The sequence below is a fragment of the Podarcis pityusensis genome (genome assembly GCF_964106645.2).
Source record: "Podarcis pityusensis genome assembly, chromosome: 10".
Taxonomy (NCBI): Eukaryota; Metazoa; Chordata; class Lepidosauria; order Squamata; family Lacertidae; genus Podarcis; species Podarcis pityusensis.
Genome location: NC_138035.1, coordinates 20,902,214 through 20,912,003, shown reverse-complemented (window position 1 = coordinate 20,912,003; position 9,790 = coordinate 20,902,214). Strand labels below are relative to the sequence as shown.

General features: G+C 43.4%; 1 long non-coding RNA gene across 1 annotated transcript in view; it reads left to right on the top strand.

The window, feature by feature from the left end:
• Window positions 1-4,967: 4,967 nt before the first annotated feature.
• Window positions 4,968-9,790, top strand: part of LOC308486888 — a 48,737-nt gene continuing 43,914 nt past the window's right edge. Inside the window, exon 1 of the long non-coding RNA XR_013991364.1 lies at window positions 4,968-5,059. This is a non-coding gene — a long non-coding RNA (uncharacterized lncRNA). The remainder of the gene's footprint in view (window positions 5,060-9,790) is intronic.

The following is a 9,790-nucleotide window of genomic DNA, read 5'->3' as shown; positions in this document are numbered from 1 at the left end:
CAGGAGATAAGCAGCCAGGATATTCTGGTAAAATGTGGGTTGAACGAGGTTACGGTTAGGTGAATTTGTACCAGGCTAGCTGAATGATTTGGACGTGGGTGGTGCTGTGGGTTAAACCTAGGACTTGCCAATCAGAAGCTTGGCAGTTCGAATCCCCGCAACGGGGTGAACTCCCGTTGCTCGGTCCCTGCTCCTGCCAACCTAGCAGTTCGAAAGCACGTCAAAGTGCAAGTAGATAAATAGGTACCTCTCTGGCGGGAAGGTAAACGGCGTTTCCGTGTGCTGCTCTGGTTCTCCAGAAGCGGCTTAGTCATGCTAGCCACATGACCCGGAAGCTGTACGCTGGCTCCCTCGGCCAATAAAGCGAGATGAGCGCTGCAACCCCAGAGTCGGTCACAACTGGACCTAATGGTCAGGGGTCCCTTTACCATTACCTTTACCTTACTAGCTGAATGATTGAGGAGTTGCGTTTTCACCAAAATGCTGCAACGGTTATATAACTGCAGGCAGCACAGACTTGCTTATATTTATATTTAGAACGGCTTGTGGTTAGGATGTAAGTGGGGCCCCTCGTAAGTGGGGCAGCTTGCAGATGAGAAACGGTTTATTTTTACGCCTCAGCAAGTATAGAACTCGCTTGCACCTGCTAGGGGTCCAGATGTGGTTGTAATAAGTAGACAAGCATCAGTAGTCCAGAACGACTCACACTTGTTAACTGGGGGTGGTAGAGCTTGTGATCAGAAGGCAGTATCTTTGCTTGGCTTAGCAAGTAATTGCATAGACCAAATAGGGGAATTTTAGTAGGGAAATCAGGCAGTCGTGATAGGCTGTAACCCTTGCAGTACCCAGCCAATGAGGAGACAAGGGAGGGAACCTTCAGGTATAGTGAATATAAGCTTATGTTTTGCCAGTTTTTGGATGTGCCTACTTTGGACACCTGCTCTTGCAAAGAATGTATTGTATTCAATAAATTATTTGCTGCTTCACCAGTTTTGTTCTGATTGTATTTTAAGGAACAGGATTAAGGGTCTTAGGACCCACTTTTTACTTCTCACACTGACCCAACCCAAAGAGTGTTACATGCTTCAGTGAAATAAAGGAACATAGCTTTATTGCTAAAACAGTATGTAAGGGCACAGAGGCTTGATCAAATAAGGGCTTTGGGGAACGGGGGAAAATTAACCAATTAAGGGGCTTTGGGGAATGAAAGAGGGAGTGGGGGTTGGATTTTACATTGCAATAGGCGGACGTGATAGGTGTGAACTTTGAACACCCCTTCCTAGTGGGCGGCGAAGGAGGGTGTGCTGGGCCCGGGGGTAACCCGTGAAACACAGTTCAGGACTGGTCCAGAATCCGGAGGTTCTGCTAGGAATCAGTCCGACAGAGCCAAGGCAGGACACGAGGCAGGAAACCAGGCAAGGACAGGTACAGGATCTCAGGCAGGATCTGGCTTACAGTAATGTTGCTCCCGCAACCTAGGGCAGGGTCTGACAGCCTTTTATCTTTGTTGGGGTAGCGACCGGTCCTGATTCCCCGGTGACTCACCTCCCTGTTTTGCCCGAAGGCGAGCACTCCTGCAAGTACTCAGGTCTCTCCTTCTCTCAGATGTGTGTCGATGGGTTACTAGACCCAGGGGCCGCCTCAGCCTCCCCATACCAAACAGGCAGTGGAGCAGCTGTAAGTGATGGCCCAGCTGAAGGCAACCAAGTAATCCCCGCATCTGGCGCCAGGGCAGGCTCAGGCCCCTGACTTGGCCCAGCTGGTGTTTGTTGCAGGGGAACCTGTGCAGACTGGGACTCTTCAGGATCAGGCCCCAGACTTGGTTCAGGTGATGCCTGAGGCAAAGGATCTGGTGCAGACTGAGTCTTCTCTGTTTCCGAGCCCGAGTCCCAGGCCATCACATAGGGACTTGTGCTCTGGAAAAGGGTTTATATAGTCATGTTTTTGATAAGGAAGTGTGTGCCTGTTTTTTCAGGACACTCACAAGTGTTTAATTTCAATAAAATATTGCTGCATCATCAACTTTGCCCAGACTTGATTACTTCAAAGAGGTCCAGGACCTAAGTCCTGGGGACCAGTGTTTATGTCTCACAATGCTGAGCTGCACTGATTTTGTTTAATTATGATACAAACTGCTTCTCCTCCAGAGCAAAGTAGAGTGTGAAGGTGGTGCTAGCAACATCAACCTTTATATGCCAAGTTGAGAGGATACTGCCTTTTTAAAAGACAGACCATTAGTCCATCTAGCTCAGAATTGTCTGCACTAAGTGGCAGTAGCTTCCTATGAGTTCAGATAGGAAACAATCCCAGCCTGATCTGAAGATGCCAGGAATTGAACCTCAGATCTTCTGCATACAAAGCAGATGCTCTGCCACTGAGCTACAGTCCTTCCCCAATAGCTTGTTAGGTCAGCTCCCCATTAGGGAGGGGCTGCTTTGCGGGCAGGAACCAGGTCTCCATAGTGACCCTAGAGTGGGCGGAGATAAGCTGCCCATGTCAGCAGGTTCCCCGGCCGTGTCACCTTCAGCCTGTCCAATTGAAGCTTGCCTGGGGGCATGGGTACCCTGTTAAATGTTGGGGCCAGGGGATGCTGCCTCTTTTGCTTCCAGTTGTTGGATCTCCCTGCCCACCCACCCTCTTTTATGTGGTTCATCTATGACCTTGCTATGACTTATGTCGGTCGCCTGGTTGTTGGGACCGGGTAGGAATTTTTCCCACTTGGCATACTTGGCTCTAGCCACTTGATTTTCACCTACCTAGTAGCAATCGTCACAACTTTGTGTGGTTCGGCATTGGGTAAGTCTTTTATGGGAGAGGAGATTGTTGCCTCCGCCTGCCCCTCCACGGTAAGGGTATCCCGTTAAAGGGATCCTGGGGTGTGGTTCCTGTCTGAAGCCTGGGCGTGGGCTAGGGCCAAGACACATCCCCAATGGTGACCCTTGAGGGGGGCCTCATTTGATGTACATCAGAGGGCTCCCCCCTTCCGGTGGTGAACCCTTCAAAGAGACTTCCTGCAAGTGTGCAGGAGTCAGGTTATAGTCTTGCTTCACCAATTGCCTAAGCCAATACCGCTCACATCTGTAACCAATAAAGTTGTGGGCTTATTTATCCCATTAACCCAATATACCTGCGTTCGTGTGTTTTATTCTGGGGAAGCTTGGGGTCCAGGTCCTTGCCAGGCAAGAAGTTATTAGCTGGCACTAGTAAATAGGATGGTTTTCCCAGTAGTGAAATATGGAAGTGAGAGCTGGACCATAAAGAAGGCTGATCGCCGAAGAATTGATGCTTTTGAATTACGGTGCTGGAGGAGACTCTTGAGAGTCCCATGGACTGCAAGAAGATCAAAACTATCCATTCTTAAGGAAATCAGCCCTGAGTGCTCACTAGAAGGACAGATCGTGAAGCTGAGGCTCCACTACTTTGGCCACCTCATGAGAAGAGAAGACTCCCTGGAAAAGACCCTGATGTTGGGAAAGATGGAGGGCACAAGGAGAAGGGGACGACAGAGGACGAGATGGTTGGACATGTTCGATGGTTGTTCTCGAAGCTACGAACATGAGTTTGACCAAACTGAGGGAGGCAGTGAAAGACAGGAGTGCCTGGCGTGCCCTGGTCCATGGGGTCACGAAGAGTCAGACACGACTAAACAACAACAACAGTGAATAGGATGAGGCAGTGCTAAGACTGCTGGAGACATTTCCTTGAACATTCACTCTTTTGAAATGCAAACTGGTCAAATGACTCATTTTTGTAATGCAAACTTTTATTCCTTCCTGGTTTTATCTGATGCTTGGGAACTTGTTGTGAATGTAATTGTGCCATTTAGGGCAGACAAATTGTTAGCTGCTTTAGAAAATAAAATAAGAAATAGCTATTTGCCTTCTTTTCCTTAATTTTCTTTTAAAATAATTTTCAAAACAATTTTACAGCTAGTGCTGAAATCTGTAATGTAAGCATATTCACTGTTGAAACTCTGTGTTCATCATGTCTATATTTGGAATGTTACACAAGCATTTTGTATTTGCAGTGGTAACCTGCTGTATTTTAAGGAGGCATACGGTAATTGGTCCTTCATGGCTCCGCTATATGAGGGTTGTCAAAGAAGCAGACTTTCACTGCTCTTCTAAGCCTAAGAGTGGTTAACATTATTGCTGAATCATGATGACTTGTATGCTTGCTAAACATGGGTGTGGCCTAGTTTTATGTTATCTGCGACACAATTGGTCGGTTAAGTATTTATTTTATTTTTATTTATTTACTTGATTTAGAGGGGGGCAGCTGCGCCCATGTTGCTGAACCTGGATTTCTAATTCACAGGAGTATCCCTTGTTTAGGAATAACACAGCTACAGTACATTGGGAGGAGCCAAGAACAATAGCCAGAGTAGTTGTGTGTGAACTCAAAATAGGTGGTAGGTTAAGAAGCTGAGAAACAGAGACCTATTTGATTTGTGCTGGAAAAAGCTGTGCCTGATGGAAAAGCAATATCTTATGGGAGTGTTAATGCTGTGAGCCCCTCCATCTTAAGCTCAGGCTATATATGTGTGTGTGTAAATAAACTACTGTATATATCCTAAAGACACCACAGTCTCAGCTGACCCTCATTCCAAGGAAACTCAACCCTGAGTAAGCATGTGGAACCCCTATGATTTCTCAGCCCTTGGAGACTGGGATGGCATGTGATAATATGAATAATGTTCTCACTGTTAGGGCTGCACTTTTGCATTCTTGTGAGGTCTTCTCAAGAAAGCCTTAGGAATCTAGAAAGCCCCAGTGGAGCTCCATTCCATTCAAAACAATAGGTTCACACCAAATTCTACTTGTAGGGAAGGTTAACAGCATTTCAAACCTAAAGCATCCTTTTGTCTCCAGTGATATTGAAGGAAGAGGAGAAGGGTTAATCATTAATATTATCTACACATAGTAAATTCCTGCACTAAGCTTACTTCTGCTATTGTGGTTAAACAGCTCAAGGCTGCAGTTGCTTGCAAAATATAAATCAGACAGGTCAGGAGGTCGTTTCCTGCCTAGCCAGCTAGCTGAAACTGCTGCTGTTAGCTGTTTGTTTCCTGCCTCGCGCTTCTGCTTTAGTAATGCAAGATAAGAAAAGACACGTGTACGAAGGAGAGGGGAGGGAGTGCTTAGCCAGCAGTGCTTAACCAGCAATAAAGATATGCCCTAAAAGGGAATAAGTTGAAAACTTGCCAGCTGATTGGGGAAGTTTTGGGGGGAGGTCTGGGAGGTGGGTAAATGCTTTCAGGTATAAGAATGCTTGCTGGACTAGTAAAGTTACAGCCAGATTTCAGAAACTATTCTGCTGGCTGTCTCTGTGCACAGATCACAATAAACTCTTTTCTCCAAAGAAGAAACTTTCCTGGTACTATTTTTGTTCTTTCCTCGGTCCTGGGGACGCGAGCAAACGATTCCCTGGCAAGTATAAGGCATAAGCCTACAATATCACTGCTTAGGCACATTCTAGGCGAAAAGATAGGGAAATCCTGGCTCTCCATTTATGACTGGTCTCCCAAGTCACATCAGCCCCTGCCAGCATAGTTCAAGGTCAGAGCTTAGTCAAGGAACATCTGGAGAGCTGAAGGTTCTGAGTGCATTAAATCTCTTCATCTGTAATTGCATAAATCAACTTGGGTGGTTGTTGGGCTACATCTCTCATCATTCCTAGCTAGCATGATCAGTTGTCAGGAATGATGGGAGTTATAGTCTTTAACAGCTGTGAACCCAAGTTTGAGAAACACTGGATTAATCATTCTAAACATAAAACCTCATCAACCATATTCAATAAAGGAAGTGAAACCAATATCTCTATTTCCTGATAGAAATTCCTTTGTTATGAGTGCAACAATTTCCTGATTGGTCACTTACACCCGACTCATTAGTTTGATTTATCATTCAACTAGTGTGGTTTTGGTTTGTGCTGAGATAGCATTATACTGATTATCTGCTAGATTTATAGAGTTAGGACTTAGGTTTCATAAACCTACACTTATTTGTGTATGTTGTACTATTTTAAAGAATATTTTTCTGTTGGGTTAACTGGGAAATTTCCATTTTCCTTTGGGCTGTCTAAAAATAACTAGAGCCAAGTAGATATGGTCATAACAAATATGATGCAGTGACTAAGATTCCACTCAAAGGATTTGGAGATTTTCTGTGATCTTATGCTGGTAGCCGGTTTTAGTCAAATATTACATTGTTTGAAGAAATGAATAAAGACAGATCCATGTTCTGTAATAAAAGTTCCATCTAAATCTACAAGGGAAGTATTCATTCAGGCTGACTGAGAAATTCCAGTATAAACCTTGTAACAGTGCACAGCATACAAATCCTTCCATGACTGTGGTGGACAAATTTGTAAGGGATCCATTGTCCGTAGGTCTTTCTGTATAGCCCTAATTTTCTCATTCATTTAAGAGTAAGTATAGCCATTCTTCAACACCTTAATTCATCCATTTCTGATTAATTACAGTCATTCTCCATGGCTGATTCCATTCTCCTGTATTAGCGTTGTTATAGGATTAGTAAAAAACCTATTTAGCATTTAATAAAATTTATGTTTATAGTCCTTACACATATTCTCTATATAATTATGTAAATGTATGCTTTGATTTCTATAATATCATGATTCCTATGCAGTACTATGTGAACTTCTCAACCCCTTTCTAATATTTCTAAGTGCTGTTTGCGTAGTTTAGGAGCAAAGTGTTTGTGAAAGGCTGTTCTTACCTTGAGTCTTCCCAGGAGTAGGAAGCTATAGGAATTTTGCGTTATGGACTGTTTTTGATGGTTTGGTTGTCAAGAAGACAAACCAGGGTGAAATGAAAGTCCTGAGGCTCCAGAATATCCTGAGATAATGGAAGAAAGAATTTAACAGAGCAGAGCAAGACAGTTTTTAACTCCTTCACCTGTGACCTCCCTTTATGTATGCATTCTATGAGTTGATGCTTGCACAGTATTTGAAAACCCTATAAAAGCTATATTTAAATGTGCCTTTTGGGTAGTTCTCCAGAGCAACTGTCGCTATTGCTATAACTTCTTTGAATAAACTGGGTCCCTACCAGAAGCTCAACTTAAATCTCTCTCTTGGTTGTAGATTCAGGTAGGTAGCCATGTTGGTCTGATGCAGTCAAAGTAAATAAATAAAAATTGTCCAGTAGCACCTTAGAGACCAGCTAAGTTTGTTCTGGGTATCAGCTTTCGTGTGCATGCAGAAGTGTGCATGCACACGAAAGCTTATACCAAGAACAAACTTAGTTGGTCTCTAAGGTGCTACTGGACAATTTTTTAATTTCTCTTTATTGTGTCTTTCTCTGAGTTTTTATTCCCTCACCTGGGCAAATTCTTGCCACAACATGATTACATACAATTGCTTCCCATTGCTGATTCTCTGTGAGGGAGGGTCCGAATGGAATCTATCTCCCCCAACAGCCCCCACTGTGGAGATGAGCCGAAAGTGCTATTGTAGCACCCTGCTTGTGGTTAACGCTTAGCTGGAATGAAATATTCAACGCAGCAATAGAGAAATTAAAATAATAATTTATTTGTCAGACAAATAAATGATAGGCACAGTGGTATATGATTACCAAAGCTCTGCCCACTCCAGCCCTGATGGCCAGCACTTATATTTCCTCAGCCCAGCCCCCTTGCTCCTCCTTTGGCTGCCTCTGTCCAATCAGCCTGGTTGAAATTCCTATTGGCTGTTTGCTAGAACCAATCATAAAAGATACACCCATTTCCTATTACCTTTTATGGGAGACAAAGAGCTATATTTCCTTCTATCCATAAATGGCAGACAAGTAGCCATATATCTTATATTTGCCTCGACCAGGCACCTTAATTACCAGATCACCTTTTGCCCTATTGCCCTATTGCCCCTTCACTCCAAAACAGATGGCTCATGGTAACAGAGATCTTGGGTTCACATTCTCACACACCATCAATGAAATAAGAATCTAACATAAGAATCTAACATTTCTTACTTTCTAAATCCTTTGCATAATTACATTAAGCCAATATATTTCATACATAACATAGATAGATTTTTAGAAGAAAAGGAACTTAGTAAAAACAGTTTCAAAAGCAACCTCTTCAATTTACAACGCCCTTTCCTAGCCAGCTGCTTTCCCCATTAGCTCTTGCCCTTTAACCTTAGGAAAATATGACTCGAGTCTAATGGGAGGCACATGGTATTATTTTCTAATAAACAATAAATCTTACTATTTACCAACTCTTAATTAGTGTTTTTGCAGCTTGATTGTATTCTGTAATTTGTAGGGTCAATGTAACCTTTGCTCCCAGCCTGTATTTCCCTTTTACAACTTTGAGAAACGTGTCTCCTGTTACTGCTATAAATCAGGGGGGCCCTTGTCCAGCAGAGCAGGAAGATAAACAACTGCCAAAGTACTTAGCCAGCTGCTTTATGCCTGGCATGAAACATACAAACATTTGCAAATATATTTTTTAAGCTCATTTTAAAATACAGGCCTTGATCAGATGCCTCATTATGTAATCCAATCTATGCCAGAAAGTCAGTCACAAGAAAATAAGCTAAAGGGTGTCTGTTTTTAAACTTGCACGATTGCAGTTTGAGCAAGAAATCTGCACATGCTCGCAGTTTGAGGCAGACAAGATGAAGCAAGGAGGCCAAATATAGTTCTGTTTCTTCGCCTGCTGGAGTAAAGTTCTGCTTTTCTGCCTGTGTAGTGAAGTTGGGAAATCTTGGTATGCCAAATGCTGGTTCACGCAGGAGTGAGGCTGGCCTTCTGAGGAATGGGTGTTTCGTCTCTTTAAACTAAAACTCCCTGTCTCTAGAAGTGTGAGTCAATTACATCTTGAATCTAGGCAGGATGAGATGTTATCTGATTTGCAGACCCTGGCACAGCTGGGGGCCTGAGCGTGGATTGGGTTGTAAAAAGGCACAGGAGGCTATCAAGCAATTTACAATTTAGGACCCTGGTATGTGTAAGAGAGGTCTGGGAACAGAAGGAAGAGCCTTTTGATCTTAAGGTCTAAACAAGAGTTCAGCTGTGCTGGTCTCCTGACAATCAGGAGATATATTCTCATCATACAGCCATTGGTAAATTGGTAATTAACCTAAAGAAATGATTGGTCCCTAACCTGTCCTCCACATGGGTTTTAAAGGATAAAGGATTGGGAAATTCAGATGCAAAGGACAGAATAAGCTTTTAATGTTTGATGTATCATGGCATTTTAATATTTTGTTGGACGCCGCCCAGAGTGGCTGGGGAAGCCCAGCCAGATGGACGGGGTATAAATAATATATTGTTATTGTTATTGTTTTGTTACTGTTATTAACTTGCCCTGGTACTTCGCCTCGGAGCATTTGACCAGTGAAAGGGTTCTTGACTATTCACTGTGTTTTGAACTATTGTTGCTGTGTAAGTATGGTTTTAGCTAGTTATATTTTACAATGTTTTTATTTTTTGTTTGTAACCTTCTAAGAAACGTGCAACTTTTTGAGTGGCTTGTTCAATAAACTTGGAAAAGGACTTTTTGATTTCTTGTATTCTGTGCCTTTGCTCGGGGAAACTTAACTGGTGCCTTACCATTTGGGCACCTACCTGTTGAATTTCTGCCTGCGTCACAATAAAGTGACTCAGGGCTGGGCAAACCAGGTAAATATCGAAGGGGGGTTCTCTTCCTTGAACCCCTTTCGAGGGTGGTCCAGGAAAGGAGGTGGTGGCAGCTTTACTGTTTGGCTTGTGATATGCAGCAACTAGCAATCTCTCCTCTTTCCTGGCCAAGTCCTGTCGGTG